Raw genomic sequence first — 16,816 nt, forward strand, 5'->3', positions numbered from 1 at the left:
TTATACAGGGTCTCATAAAAAAAATCTGTGACAGAGTAGACTAAATTTCAGCATTCTTCATTCTATTTTAGTCACTTGTTATCTGTTAATCAACTCACTTCTTTTAGAGAGACCAGAATTTTTCCTATAAAAAAACAATATTCTAATAGAGTATATGTGCGTTTTAAAACATGTCATTAACATTTCTCTTAAAGATAACAAAATATGAAAGCAAACTAACTTTTCTTTGATGCATTAATTCAACAGGTGGTTGCAGGGCAGATTTGAAGGGCCAGAAATAAAACTGTGGAAGTATTTGGTTTAGAGGTAGTAGCTGAAGTCATCAGAGAAGAACGGTCTCTCCCGGGGTGAAGTATTATGAAAGTATTATGTTATGGTCAGCAAGGAATGGGGCCCCCAAAAAGATTTTGATGTGTATAATTAATTTGAAGTAGTTTAAGACTAATACTCTATTATAAATGGCTACTCCACCCAAATTTAAAAGAGCAAATTAGTCAAGCACACACTTATTGCATGTCCAGAAGAGGTAGAGGAGGTCAAAGATGATGGAGACCGAGCCCCAGCTTTCAGGGAAGGCCTTGTAAATAAGGAATAGGCAACACGGCAATAGTTTTGATATGAGACAGAATGTGAGAAGTGCCACAAGAAAAGTAAAAAATGCAATGGGGTTCAAGGAAAGGTAAGAGCACATCTGGTTGGGGGCAATCCAGAAAGTTCTGTAGGGAAACATGTTGTAGGATGGGTAGGGTTTCAACACAGGAAAGAAATGTGTGGAGTGAGGGTAGTGGGGGATTTTTCTTTTTTTTTAAGTTTTTATTTATTTATTTGAGAGACAGAGAGAGTGAGAGAGGGAACACAAGCAAGGGGAATGTGAAAGGGAGAAGCAGGCTTCCCACTGAGTGGGGAGCCCCATGCGGGGCTCAATCCCAGGACCCTGGGATCACAACCTGAGCCGAAGGCAGATGCTTAACGCCTGAGCCACCCAGGCGCCCCAGGGTAGTGGGGGAATTTAAACAGGGTGACTTTTAATCTACAAATTGAGAAAGAGAATGGAAGGAAGTTTATATTTTACCCTAAATTTTAAAAATTACACCTATTTTTAATAGTTCTCTGCAAAGAAGAGAAGCATGAAATGTACTATAATTAAATCTAAAACTTCTAATTGATAAGGCTTTTCTTCCAAGGAAGTTGAAGAATTATGTGATCAAGATAATCTGAATGATTATCTTTTGCAGTAAGTAGGAACTAAAAAAAAAAAAAAATCAAGTGCCTAAGTAATTGGCCTTTCAAGAAAAAGTCACTGGTAAGTTAAAAATAGAGTTAGTACCATCTTTGGAGTTTCTTCTACTTCTCCACTTCTTAGTACAAATGACAGAGATTATAAAAGCTTAATTCTGGAATTGAGAAATGGATATTAGTGAAACAAGTAGAAAAATGTTTTCTAATATAGTTGCAATCTACAACTTTTTGTAACAGTTTCTTCTTAAATATGGGGAAGTGTACAAAGGTCCTCTGCTTTTCACAAACATCCAAAAGTTATTTTCTACCTGATAAAAATCTCTCAGCTCATCATGCCAGAATGTCTGAGACTCATTAGAACATACCAAATGCATTCCACTTATCAAATGAATGAAAGTACCAGAAGGTTGCTATGTTGAACACAACCTATATAACAAACATGTGCAGCAACTCCCCGAGGGCCTGTTGGAGTGTGGTGGTAACAGCAGTGAACTCAGTCCCTAGCTAGCAGTTCAAGACTTCCTTCTCTCAGGGAACAAAGTATTTCCTAGGAATTCTTACCCAAAAGTGTTTAAATTATTAGCACTTAAATTATGTTTTAGCTAATATAGGCATCACCACAGTACAGAATAAAAGAAATGGGAGGATGAGAAACCTGCAGTGAGTAAATCTGAGTTTGAGAATGGCCAAACAGGTTTTACACAATATTGTCTGACTGATTTAGGAGAAGGTTGAAGCTGACTGATTTAGGAGAAGGTTGAAGCTGTCTTAGTGGACTCAAACTTCAACCCCTGGAAAGGAAGAATGGAATTTTCTTCTGAGTGAAAATAATGTTCTAGTCACATGTTTTAGGCCCTTCTAATCTGGTTTTCTTTCTACTTGATTTAGAGAATTTAGTGTTCACTGAGAAAGAACTCATTAAACGATGATAATAGGACATTCAGAAAGTCCTATGTTTAAATGGCTCAAGTTCATTATTTTAAGAGTTTAAGAAAATTAAAGAGAATTTGGGGATATTTTGTTATTAATTCCATATTCAGTCCCTAGTTTGTCTTTATTTAGAGACAGACTTTATCCCTTAGAGCAATTTTAGGTTTACAGAAAAATTGAGCAGAAAGTACAGAGCTCTCATACCCGTCCCCACACACGCACCACTTCTCCCACTACACCCATTCCACACCAGAGTGCTGCATTTGTTACGATCAATGAACCTATATGGACACATCACTATCAACCAAAGTCTACAGTTTGCATTATGGTTCACTTTGGTGTTGTACATTCTATGGGTTTGGACAAATGTATAATAACACGTATCCATCACTCTAGTATCACTCATAATAATTTAACTCTCCCCAAAATCCTCTGTGCTCTGCCTATTCATCCTTCCCTACATCCCTAACTCCTGGCAACTACAAATCTTTTTACTGTCCCCACAGTTCTTCCTTTTCCAGGACATCATATAGTTGGTATCGTACGGTATGTTCCCTTTTTAGATTGGCTTCTTTCACTTAGTAATGTGCATTTAAGTTTCCTCCATATCTTTTCATGACTTGATAGTTCATTTCTTTTCAGCACTAATATTCCGTTGTCTAGATATACCACAGTTTATTCATTCACCTATTGAAGGACACCTTTGTTACTTTCAAGTTTGGGCAATTACAAATAAAGCTGCTATAAACACCTGTGTGCATCTTAGGTTTTCAACTTCTGTGGGTAAATATCAAGGTGCATGATTGTTGGATCATACGGCAAGAGTATGTTTAGTTTTTAAAGAAGCTGCCAAATTGTCTTCCAAAGTGGCTGTATCATTTTTCATTCCCATTAGTAATGAATGAGAGTTCCTGTGCTCCACATCCTGGTCAGCATTTGGCGTTTTCATTTCTGACTTTTGTCTGTTCTAGTACAGTAGGATAGTTCTAATAGGATTTTGTCTGTTCTAATTGTTATAATTTGTATTTCTCTAAAGACATATGATGTGGAACATCTTTTTATATGCTTATTTGCCATTGGTGTATCTTCTTTGGCGAGGTCTTTATTTGGGTCTTTTGCACCCCCCCCCCTTTGTTTTTAGAAAGGGAGAAAGAGGGGGAGGGGAGAGGGAGAGAGAGAATCTTAAGCAGGCTCCACGCCCAGTGTGAAGCCCAGCACGGGGCTAGATCTCACAACCCTGAGATCATGACCTGAGCAGAAATCAAGGGTAGGACACTTAACCAACTGAGCCAACCAGATGCCCCTCTTTTGCCCATTTTAAAAATCAGATTGTTTTTTTCTTATTGTTGAATTTTAGAGTTCCTTGTACGTTTTGAATGCAAGTCCTTTATCAGATGTGCCTCTTGTAAATATTATCTCCCAGGCTGTGGCTTTTGACATTATCTTTCACAGAGCATAAGTTTTTAATTTTAATGAAGCCCAGCTTATCAATAATTTCTTTCATGGATCATGCCTTTGCTGCTGTATCTAAAAAGTAATCATTATACCCAAGTTCATCTAGATTTTCTATGTTGTCTTCTAGAAGTTTTATAGTTTTGCATTTTACATTTAGTCTGTGAACCATTTTTAGTTAATTTTTACGAAGGATATCAAGTCTGTGTCTAGATTCATTTTTTTTTTTTTTTTTGCACGTGGATATCCAGTTGTCCCAGCACCATGTTAAAAAGACTGTATTTCTCCATTGTGTGGCCTTTGCTCCTTTGTCAAACATCAGTGGACTACATTTATGTGGGTCTATTGCTGGGCTCTCTAGTCTATCCCATTGGTCTATTTGTCTATTAGTTTGCCATTATGGGGTAATTTTTTTTAAGTATGAAGAGTATAATTAGTTGTTATTCTAGATTTACGAAGACAAAAAGAAAAAGCTCTTCTTACATGTTCTTCTTGTAGGTCAAAATATTTTAGTTATACTGATTAATGTTTTCAAGTCTGTGAGACACAGTAGGAGAACAAAACTTAGTTTTCTTTCCAGTGAGTTGTAAAATGGGATACTTAAATTTCCGAAGGAAAAATTTAGACTTTTGAGTCTTGGAAGGAGGCTTCATCTTTTCTTTCCACTGCTGATACTCAGACTCTGCACTAGATCAATTAACTTTCTCCTGGTCCACCTACTCCTGCCTGGGGCACAGAAGGTTTCCATGCCTAGGGTCTGGGGCTTGCAAAGTGAATTTGAATGTTAAAGAATCTGTTCAGCTGGAAATAAGGGGTGTGGTGGGAAGAGTTTCTTTACTCCTGAGTCTTGCCCGAGGGCAGAATCAAGTGCTCAAATATCTTTTCCTTCACTCTCTTTTCCTCTATTTTTGCTCTCCCTTCCATTTAACTAAGGATTCCTTTGCAAATACACTTCACTGCAAATGTAGGGGCTCCACGATTTAAGTGTTCTTGAAACATCTTTTTCAAAACAACAGATTCCTAGGCCTTATCATCCAGAAGTTAGGATCCACAGGTGTGGCTGGGTCACAGGAATCTACTTTTTTTTTTTTTTTAAGATTTATTTATTTATTTATTTGACAGGGAGGGAGAGAGAGAGAGAGAAAGACAGGGAGAGAAGGAACACAAGCAGGCGAGTGGGAGAGGAAGAAGCAGGTTCCCTGCTGAGCAGGGAGGCCCACGTGGGGCTCAATCCCAGGCCCCTGGGATCATGGCCTGAGCTGGAGGCAGACACTTAACAACTGAGCCACCCAGGTGCCCCAGGAATTTACCTTTTGAGCAAGCTCCTGCCAGATATAGATGGTTCCAGAATGCACTTTGAGGCATTTTGTCATAGAGGTAGTTAAATATTAATACATTAAATGCTAGAGTGTTAAAACATGTATGTAAAAATAAACAGAAAATATGAGCTAAACCATTTAATATTCAAGATTTCATCAATTCTAAATGCAAATAATCAAATAAAGTAGCTGTAATGCTCCTGAGAGGTTATTGACATACTTTGACCACCTTCTTATTTGATAATGCTTATTCTCCCAAATTTATGTTTTCTATGCAAACACATTATTAATGGGTCTAAAATAGAAATTAAATTCTTAGATAATTTGTTTCCAAGTGCTGGTACTTTCTAGGACAAAATTTATGTTGAAGTAAAAATTGACAGACCATGAGGGTGAGCTCCTTTCACTAGTTCATGAGTTCATTTTGTGATTGTGAAATATTTTCTGATTTCATTTTTTTCTATTTGTTTTTATTAAAATTCCACACTGCCCACGTCCAAGGTATCTCAAATGTACTTCTTTCCTTATGATCTATGTGGGTTTAGCTAACAGGTATTTCCAACCCAACAGAGGATCTAATTTTTCATCGAGATGGTACTCATAAGAAGCTTTTTTTTTTTCATTCAATAACATACTGCCTTTTCTTTGAAAAATTATTTTGAAAGATGTTAAGAAAAATGTGGTAGAGCCAAACTTTTTATGTGTCAAATTGAATACACTGAAATATTCTCCTTCTAAAAAGTTAAGATCTTTAGTATTTTTCAAAGAATACACACACACACACACACACACACATAAAATCTCTGCACCAATGATTAAATATATGATTTAACCTATTTTGGTAACACTTAGCTTAATTTTATTATTAGCTTTTTAAGAACAATATGAACAGAGCTTTTTTATAATTTGTCTCTGGAAAGCGACTGTCAGCTGTCAGTTCTATCACAACTCAGATCTCTCTATGGGTGAAATCCAACATTAGTAACTCTTCCTTCATCTCATGGACTAAGATGTTCTGAGTGTAATAACTTGACTTATTCATTTAACAACTGTTTACTGAGAGTCCATCTCAGGCAGGGCATTGCTGTAGGTACTTCACGCAAATGAAGTCATTTCCATCATTCAGTTTTTCTATTAAAAACACTTACAAGAGTGAATCTTTCAAACAATTAAAAAAAATTTACAACGTGCTGTTGTAAATGAAGTCTTCTCCTCATCTTACCCTGTTCGTATCCAATTCTGCAGGATTAATTATTTTCTCAGGTATTCAAAGTACACTTTTAGATAATTTTGCATGCACATACAAGAATATACATACAGACAAAACAATATACTGCTTATAACAAGATGGAACAACACTGAAAGTATTGTTTGACAGTTTGCCTTTAAACTTCAGTAAACATAAAATGAATATTTGTATATGCCAGTCATCTTGCTCTTACTAGTAGAGAGCCTCCTATTACTGGACATTAACTTGCCTTAATTTTTTTTCTATTCACAATAACAGTATAGTGGATGTAGTTATGCATATAATCTGACACTCTTTTGCTAATATTTATGTAGGATAAATCTTAAGGAATCTTAGAATTGTTAGGCCTAAAACAGGTATATACAAAAGTTTTAATAGGTACTATCAAATGATACTTATGTTACATTTTCCATTGCTGTCTGATAAGTTACCACAAATTTACCACAATACACATTTATTTTCTCACAGTTTCCAAGGACCAAGAGTCCAGCATGGTTTAGCTAGGTCCTTTGCTCGGAATCTCACAAGGCTGTTATCAAGGTGTCAGATGGGTCTGGGGTTTCATCTGAGGCTTGGGGCCTCTTTCAAACTCACATAGTTGTTGGCAGAATTCATTTCCTTCCAACTATTGAACTCACACTGGCTTGCTTTAAGATCAGAGGAGAGATTCTCTATTTCTGACTCTGACCTCTAGACTTTCTATTAAAGGGCTTCTGTGATTAGATCAGACCCACCCAGGATATCCCTCTTAATTAACTTAAAGCTGGCTGATTAATTATACCTGCAAGTCCCTTCACTTTTGCCATCTAATGCAATATAATCACAAGAATGACATCCCATAATTTTTGCCATATTCTATTGGTTAGAGCAAGTTATAGGTCTCACCCACACTAAATGTGAGAGGACTATACAAGGGCATGGGCCATTGAAAGTCATTTTAGAAGTCCGTGTACCACAGTATTCTAAGAGTGTTATAATAATCTCTATTCTCCAAAAAGCAGAAACAGACCCATAAATACAGAGAACAAACTGATGGTTGCCAGAGGGGAGGGGTACGGGGAGGATGGGCAAAATGGGTGAAGGGGAGTGGGAGATACAGGCTTCCAGTTATGGAATAAGTGATGGGGATAAAAGGTACAGCATAGGAAATATAGTCAATGGTATTATAACAGGGTTTTGGTTTTATGGTGACAGATGGTAGGTACACTTGTGGTGAACATTATTGACTTATTGAATCACTATGCTGTACACTTGAAACTGATATAACATGGTGTGTCAACTATAATAAAAAAAAATCTATATTCTCACCAAACTTTTTGAGGAGGGCTTTAGAAGTCAAGATTTAGTCAGGCAAACAGAGGCCACTTTATGAATTCCATAAATCAGAAATTTTAGTACTTGTAATTAGAAGCTTTTATAACCATGGAAGGGCTAGGGAAACATCTAGATAGCTGCCAACAATGATTTCTGGCTGTAGCAACAGCGTGGGTGGTTCTTTTCAACCTGCCAGCAATTTGCTAAAATCTCCAAGAATCTCTGGGAAGCTCTGACCAACTACCTTAGTCAGGAGCAGGGAAATGGGTGGGTCTCCAGAGCTAGTCAGAATCTCACATCTGCACATTGATCTGGCTACAGCAACCTCTGGAGAATGATGGTCCTTCCCCCTCTTCAGCTTCCTTAATCTGGCACAAGTGTGTCTTATTAGCACGGTACCTGGAACCATGCAATGAAAGGGATTTGGAGAAAGGTAATTCCTGGCTTCTCTCTTAATGAAAGGGACTTTAAAAGGGGGTTTGGTGATGCTGAGCTACACAGACAATCTAGCGCCCACTCCCCCAACTATTTCAACACTAAAAATGATCAATCTTTCAATTCTGCCATTCAAATAAGTGTGAAACATAGTTGTGTGTGGTTAGTTTTAACTTTCACTCCTTGATGAAAGTTAAAACTAACCACACACAAATATTTGTTCTAACATTTTAATCCAATTTGAGTAGGGGTGCCTGGGTGGCTCAGTAGGTTGAAGGTCCGACTCTTAATTTTGGCTCAGGTCATGATCTCAGCATGGTGAGACGGAGCCCTGTGTTGGGCTCTGCACTCAGCATGGAGTCTGCTTGAGGTTCTCTATCTCCCTCTCCCTCTGCTCCTCCCTGTGCCCACGTTCTCTCTCTCTAAATAATAAATAAGTAAAATCTTTATAATCCAATCTGAATAGTGTATATTTTATCTCTTAGAGGACACTGATACAAACGTGGGATAGCCAAACCTGTTTCCACATAAACTATTTCAGACTGCCCCCAGTCTCCTCATTCAACCACTGATTTAAAAGGAAAGGAAAACAGAGCCAATTTTGGAAATCAGCTTCATCTTTCATTTTCAGGCTTTTGTTAAAACTACTCTATCATAAAGAAAATGCTTAAATATTGGAACATGCTCAAGGATCAGATGGCACAGATAACTCTAATGAGTTATATAGGGAATAATTAAAGGGAAAATAATATTTTTTTTATCAGTGTCTTAATTTTAAACTTAGAAGATATCAATATTGATTGTTGTACTTTACATTTAAAAGCTCGTTTGAATTTCTTCCTTTTAACTTCATATCTAGCAATAAACCATTGTTTCTAGACACAAGTGGGTAATACACAAAAAATGTTTTATAGCCAAACCCCTATGTCATCAATAATCCAAAGGCTAAAAATGGGGCCCACTGGCAATCACTGCTATTTAAAAAAAATCATTATGTTTAATCTCTACATGCTACTCAGTCAAACTTGGAAGCATATACTAATGTTTCTTTTATGTGACATTTTTTGTTTCATATATACTTTAGGCTCATTTTAGCTATTAAAATTACATGTTGTATCCTATCAAGCTTTGCTTTTATTTTAGAAATGTCTATTATGGATTCAATGTTTAATTTGATCAACAGAAAACTAGGTGAACAGCAAATAAATTGCATTTCTTGGCAAGCCTAGAAATGATTATTTTTCATTTCGTTCATTATTGACTGTGTTATATGTAGTCTACAAAAATACTATCTCAATTACTATCCACTGAGCAACAATTCAACCCAATATATCAATAAAATACAACATTTTTAGAATGGTCCTGAGCAACTGATTGCATAAGGTGGAGAATTGCTAACTATAGTAAGAAATAAATCCCTAAAATAAGGGAAGTTAATTTTTACTCATGGAACAGTCTGATGCAGGTGTTTCTGATTTGCAGGCATCTTTCGCCCCACGTGGTGATTCAGGGATCTAGGTTTCTATTATCTTCTGTATATATAATCTTTCGGAACATGAAAGATGTCCTCTGCATCTAGCTTGCAGTGGGAAAATTCCCAATAAAAATCTTTCAATTGATTAAATTGCCTCTGGGAGAAGGCCAGACTAAATGTATGGTACCCAGGAAAACCATTCAGTTGGGCAAAATAACTCAAGGAAAAAAAGCAGATTAAAGATTTAGCTTTCCATAGCAAAGCCTGAGGTCTCAAGGAGTGCTCCTTAAATTGAAAGAGAAATACGGTGTGTGTGTGTGTGTGTGTGTGTGTGTGTGTGTGTGTTGCAGAGGGAGGGGATGATGGTAGTAGTGGTGGTGCTGTGAATGCAAAAACAGAAACAAAAACAGGAAATGTGAGACCATATCTTGAAATGAACTATGGTCATTTCATCAAGGAAACATATCACTTTTGGGGGATAAAATCCTATTGCTAAAGAATCTGTGAGCCTGGACTGAAGGGCTGTGATTGCTCAAGATTTAACACAGGTCTTGGGAGTCTGTCCGTCTTATGTGCAGGTGACTGAGAAATCTGTGCAGTTTTATCCACAGATTCTAAAGATCATTTCAATTGCAACCAAAGAGGGCACTGAAAACGGAAAAAAATCTCAGGATGGAATCAGGGAGATCCTCCTAAGGTGTGAAATTAGGACTTAATAAAGGAATATCCCCATACTCTTGACTGAAAAACCTCATAATATTTGCCTAGTAGGATTTCAGAATTGTTACAGGCCAGTGGGTTCTGTGTGTCTAATAACCATCCTATTTTCACTGTGGTTACTATTCCATCACTGTGCATTGAGTGGCTGTAGGACAGATGGATTCACATTTGAAAGTGATTTAGAGGTGACTACACATCTCTCACAGATAACGGACTTTGATGAGGATGCCAAGAGAGTGGGCCTTCTGGCTTTCTCCCTTGAGGAGGACTTGAATGGGATCCATGTGTGGAAAGAAGGGAGCAAAGGAATGTTTGGTGCTTGGAAAGGCAGACTGACACGTATATTGATACTCTCCCAATGTTCCATCTGCTCCCCCACATTTCCCAGCCTGAGTCCCTGACTGTGTGGAACAGAGTTCCTTGCAGAGTGCCAACTCCGAGCAGGGCATGTAGCTTAGAAGGAAAGGCATGGACCTGAGAGAAAAGATAAAAAGTAGAAAAGCTGAACATGTCATGACACATTTTGCTTATATTAAAATCTATCTAGGAATAATACAGAATCCATCATCCATCTGATAGAAATAATAGTAGCTAACATTTATTGAGCATTTATGTATGCCAGCTTCTGTATCAACTCATTCAATCATTACAATCATTGCCCTATGAGTTGGTTGTATTATTATTCCATTTTACAAATGAGGACTGACACAGTGACGTTAAGCAGCTTTTCAGTGGCACACAGCTAGTAAGGGCAAAGATGGTGTTAAGTGATCTCAAGCAGATTTATAAACAGAGCAGGAGGCAAAGTCAGGAAAGGTTCAAGAACCAAGGTTAGAGTACCAGAAAGCTCTGTTGTTAAAATAATTGATATGTTTGCCAAAAGGACAAAGTTAAGGGTGGGAAACACCGGAGACTGGTTATTTCCAATTCTACTCTGTGGATTTGTCTAACTAGGTGACAGTTATTTAAGGGGAGAATTTTATGATAAAATTTTACTTAGACTGTTTTTTTTCCATTCTCTCTTTTTGCATTTCAATTATGAACCTATGTGGAACATGTTTAGTTGAACACACACTAGGTATTTTATAAGTCAAATTTCAAATTCCAAATGCTGGTTCAACACTATATAAAATTAGGACAGGACTTCAAATTGTACTTAAAAAACACTGTACGTATAAGATATGTTATTCTTTGAAACTGGCTCTTTAAAGTTTCCCTAAATGTAACATTTTTAAAGGAAAAAAAAACTTTTCTTATTTTTTTAAATTTCTAGTAATGTGAAGGGTAGAATTTGAAATTTTAAAGTAAGTTAATGGGTGATTATTATTGCAATAAAAAATAAAATAAGGGTTCTGACACCAAATTAAGTGTCTAGTGAAAAAAGAAATATCCATGACACATTTAAATTTGGTGATTCTTATAACAAAGCATAGCAACAATAATACCTCATCATTTGTGATGGCATTTATGGTTTGGTAGCACGAAGAGCAAATCAGTTTCAAAAATAAGGTATTACATTCAACTTAAAGTAAAAAAAAATCACCAAACACCACCAATTCAATGTAAATTTACATTGAAGTTGCTCACTCTAAGATTCTGTTTGGAACTCACAGTGCCAACCATGAATAACACCTATTTTAGGTCAAACAAGTACCTCTTGTTTCAGAAATGACTTCATTGATGTGACCTAATAGGCATACCATGCCCAATGGAGCAATCTCATCTTAGTATGGTTTTTTTCTACATTTCTCATCACTGTTGCGCAAGGGTTGACTTGTGTAATATTAATAGTGTTTTCAAAGTCTATACAACAATATAATGAACTCAGAGAAGGCTGCACTGGCATAAAAGTGCTGAGCAGGCACACTCCAATTAACACAGGAATCTTCTGCGATTCACATCAGTACTTCAAAAGCAAATTCTATGCGTCATTATTTCGCATTTTATTCCCTGGGATAAATCTAACAATATTAATGAAATATCCAAGGAATGCTTTGAAATTTTAAAGGATAAATAAAATGCTACCTTCCTTTTTTGCATGTAAATTTTGTTGCATATACCCATAGAAATTGTGGCTCTAATGAGTGAAGGACTTGTTAAAAAAGAATTCCATAGCTGCATTTTGAGCCTGAAATTACACTCAGTGTTAGGTGACTGGTAACCCCCATAAAAAAATAAGAGGTTATAATTATCCATCTGACTGTTCAAGGACTACATTTTTGGTTTCCTGTAGCTTTTAAAAAATCATACATAAATTGAATATTAAAGAGAAAAGATCTTGATTAGTTTTTTACTTTTTTAACTATAAAGTTCATTATGAAATAATAGTGCTCTTTTAAAATATCTTACTACTGGATAGATAGTAATTTTTAATTTTTCTTAGTATTTTACATAATTCAACAAGAGATAATATAGGTAAGCCTGATGAACAAAAGATCCCGATATATTTCATTTATCTAATCAAGACAAATGAATAAAATATGAGTTCACCCAAGTAAACATCCCAGGTAGACTGTAAACTTTAGCTGTAAATAGATTTTTTTTTTTAAATGAATTAAAGAAAAAGCTAAAGGGAATGGAATTTACAGTAGAGATAGTCTGGGGCCATTAACTGCTTGAGTGATCAGCACTAAAAATAATAAAGCAGACAAAAAGATTTATTCATTGTGTCTAGAATATTAAAAAAATACTTGGTGACACAGAAAAGTAATACTTAAGCTTGTGAGCAGGTGTCTGATTATTAATTTTATAAACGTATTTTTAAAAATATATATTTTGACCATGAAAACATACATATTTAAAATGATGCCATAATCTTTTCAATGTCTGCCTGCCTTCCCTTCATGAGAACAGGATCTGGCTGTGAGTCCGTAGACAGGGGCTGACCCTCCCCGAGGGTCAGGTTTCCAAGGCATAAAACTTGTGATCAACGCGTTAGCACACTCTATTAAAAGAATGATTATTAAGAACACTGGCTGGAATGTGCATTTTGGTGGAATTTATTATAGATAACATTGTATTTCTGGTGGCATTACAAGGGATGAAAGCTCCATTAACCTGTTAAGCACAGAAGGTATAAAAATGCTAATAAGTAGAAAATCATGGAGACTGGGAAGGAAGATTTTACTGCAGTGCTGTGTTCTACACAGATGAGAGAGATTCAGAAAGCTGTTTGTACACGGAGCTAAGTCTTCATCTCTTTGTCATAGAAGGGGAGGGACTTTCTGAAAATGGACACCTGCTTAATCTCCTCCCTCCTCAGGAAGCCCTCTGGCAGCAGAACAAGTTATGTGACTCCAGCGTGGGCACCTAGATGCGGACCTTGGCTACACTTCCCAGCACATATTGCTCTCTGCAGAAGTCTATGCAGTCGTATGGTTGTCCCTGGGTGGCCATCTGTGGCCATTCTGCAGCATGTCAGTACTCACAGAGTGCCTCAGATGTTATTCTAGGGAACTGGCAGGTTCATTTCCATTCATGCACTTTGGGAGGTAAATGTGCAGAGCTGTGTAATAGAGACAGGGACTGCCCCTGAGCATAGGTGCAGCAGACACCAACCTATGTGGTGATATTTGAGGGGAAAGAAGCACTCACAAGCATCCAGTCTTACTTCAAAGGTGCCATGAAGAATGAGAATGAACAAATATGTTCTCTAAGTGTGCTGATGTGAAAAGGCAAATTACACTGGCTGATTTCAGGGCAGGTGGGAATGTTCACTGTTCCAAAATCTCACCCTTTTCTGACAGTCCTTGCTCCTGAACTCACACCAACCAAGCATTCATTCCTGGGGAGTAAGGCTTTGCCCTTGCTAGGAATAATCTTTGGAAAACTACTTATTGCAATGAGGGAGAATTTTCTTTTCTTTTCTTTTCTTTTTTACGATTTATTTATTTGAGAGGAGGGGGGAGAATGAATGTGAATGCGAGTGAGCGGGGGGGGGGGGTAGGGGCAGAGAGAGACAGAGAGAGTAAGGATAGAAGAAAATAATGGTTCCATTTGTTTCCGTTCATTTATTCAGTCATTCATTAACAAATGCTACCTTTTGTGCAGGAGACAGGGAAATTAAGGCTGTTCCTGACCTCAAGTTCTTACCATATAGAAGAGGTATTAAAGTATTTGAATAATAATAATAATTCAAGGCAAAAATACAATTATTGGTATAACTTAATGGTTGCCCCAAACAGGTCCAGTATCAAATTGCTTGCTACCTACCACCAAGGATGCTTATAAAATAATTACAAAAGGTAACATGCTTATTACCTGGTAACCACTATCCTGAGTTCTCCTTGAATTAGCTCATTCACTTCATCACACAGCTTTAGGAGATAGCTCTATTTTACTATCTCTATTTTACAAAGAAGTTAAACAACTTTTCCAAGGTCACCCCACTAGTGAGAGAGTGGGCATCTGAGCCAGGCCCAAACAAAATGCTCTGGACATCAAAACAGACATAGAAAGGAAAAAAAAAAAAATTGGAGCACTTCTCTGAGAAGACCTAATAGCCGGTGCTTTCAAAGTACCCAAATGTTTGATTGCATTGAACTTTTCTCTCCTAAATTAGAATTATAAATACGTTCTTAATCAACAGCCCCTCTTGTTGAGGTCAGTTTGATCTATCTAGTGGGATACATTTCATTAGGGTCATCCAAGACCTCTTTGTCCATGTGGAAGGGCTCATCTTCTGCATTAATAAAATAAGTCTATTTGGTGATATTTGAAGGAAATAAATATTTATTTTCTCCATTTCCTTCCATGTCTCTTTCTCCCTCCCCCCATCTTCCTGTTTTTATTACCAGATTCTTCTCTTTTTCTTTCTAGAACTGTTACTCTAGATTAGGGCACTGTTTTAAAGTCCCTACTAAATGGTTTTAATGTATGTCTACTGCTTTTCCCTGCTTAGAATCTATTTCTGGTAATAGCACCTTGTTTTGTCTTTGGGGAAGCACATCTTGCCAACTTCTAGCTGAGGTAGTTTGGGGTGGGACCAAACTCATTCCCTAGGGGTCTATAATCCAGACCTGGACAAACTGCTACATTTTTAGGTTACCCAGGCCAAGGCAATGGCACTCAAACCTGGGTTTCTCATCAAAACTCCTGGAAAAGAGAAATTCTTTCCTTGGTATTTATAAATAAAGTAGGAGGTGAGATTGTAGCTACTGGTGGTCATCCTGCCATTATGTTAGAAGAACCCGTAAGAGAATACAGCTGACAGAGGAAAGCAGAAATCAGGGATAAGAGATAACTTTCTTTTTTTTTTTTTTTTTTTTTTTTTTTTTTTTTTTTAAAGATTTTATTTATTTATTTGATAGAGAGAGACAGCCAGCGAGAGAGGGAACACAAGCAGGGGGAGTGGGAGAGGAAGAAGCAGGCTCTTAGTGGAGGAGCCTGATGTGGGGCTCGAACCCAGAACACTGGGATCACGCCCTGAGCCGAAGGCAGTTGCTTAACCACTGCGCTACCCAGGCGCCCCAAGAGATAACTTTCTGACAACATTGCTAGACACCTGAATCCAGCTATACTTAGAAAATCTCTATAATTTTCCAGTTACTGCATAAAATATTCTTTATTTGTATAAGCCAATTTGCATTGTTTTTTGGCCTTGTAACTTAAAAAGTCCTGACTGATACATTAGAAGCCATTAGCAAAGAAGGGTCCAGGTTTGCTAAAATGCACTAAGAGAGTGGTTGGTCAAGAGCACAGAAGAATTGGGATATTTTATTAAAAAAGACAGAGTGGTGGAAAAATCTCGAGATCATGGGCTTCTGGTTAAGGGAAGTAGGATCTAGTATGAACAGGTGTAGCCCTAGATTTACACTACCATGTAAATTCTATGGGAGCAGAAACTTCATTTCACTCATTGCTATATTCCCATCACCAAGCATGGTGTATGGCACTGAATAAGTCAACACATCACTGATGCATGAACATATGAGGACATGGTGCTGAGGGAGACACTGAAAAGTTCATTCGCTTCATCAGGCTAGGTATGGCTACCCTATTGTGAGGAAGGCAAGTCAGGTTTAACCTGCAAACAATGGAACAACTTTGTAGCTGGACTGAGTGAGTCACATTAGGGAGGTTGGAGGGCAGTGTGGTTAGACTGGTTAGAACACAGGCTTAAAATCAAGCAGAAAATTTGGACCTGGGCAACATAATTTACTTGTTCCATGATCTTGGGCAATCTAATTTAATTTTCTTGAGACTTAATTTCTTCAACTGTGAAACTGGAAATACAGTATCTCATGTGTTGTTATGGAGATTAAATGTGGTAATGAATGTAAAATCTTAGCACACTGTCTGGCACGTAGGAAGGGCTGCTATCATTTTTCCCCTTTTTATTGTTATTCATGTCATCCTAATTATTATTACTATGAGTCAGAATATTAGAGTGGAAAGGCTCTAGACATTACGAAAATACTTTTCCTCTATTCCTGATCCTTTGAAAACATTTTAAACTATATTTCTAATCTTGGGCAACCCAGATCTCTTAAGTATTGTCTTCTCTGTAAAATATACTTGTGGAGAAATGAGGTTATGTATAAAAGTACCTGGTAAATTGCAACGCATAATAAGAATCCAAAGCAGAATTATTTTCTCCTACTTTTGTAATCTGTGCTTTTTGGTATTTGTTATTGGGCTCATTTGACCTTCACTCTCAAACCGAAGTATTCACAAGAAACACCA

This window comes from Ursus americanus, chromosome 5 (genome assembly GCF_024610735.1).
Source record: "Ursus americanus isolate L20-20 chromosome 5, mUrsAme1.1.p, whole genome shotgun sequence".
Lineage (NCBI taxonomy): Eukaryota > Metazoa > Chordata > Mammalia > Carnivora > Ursidae > Ursus > Ursus americanus.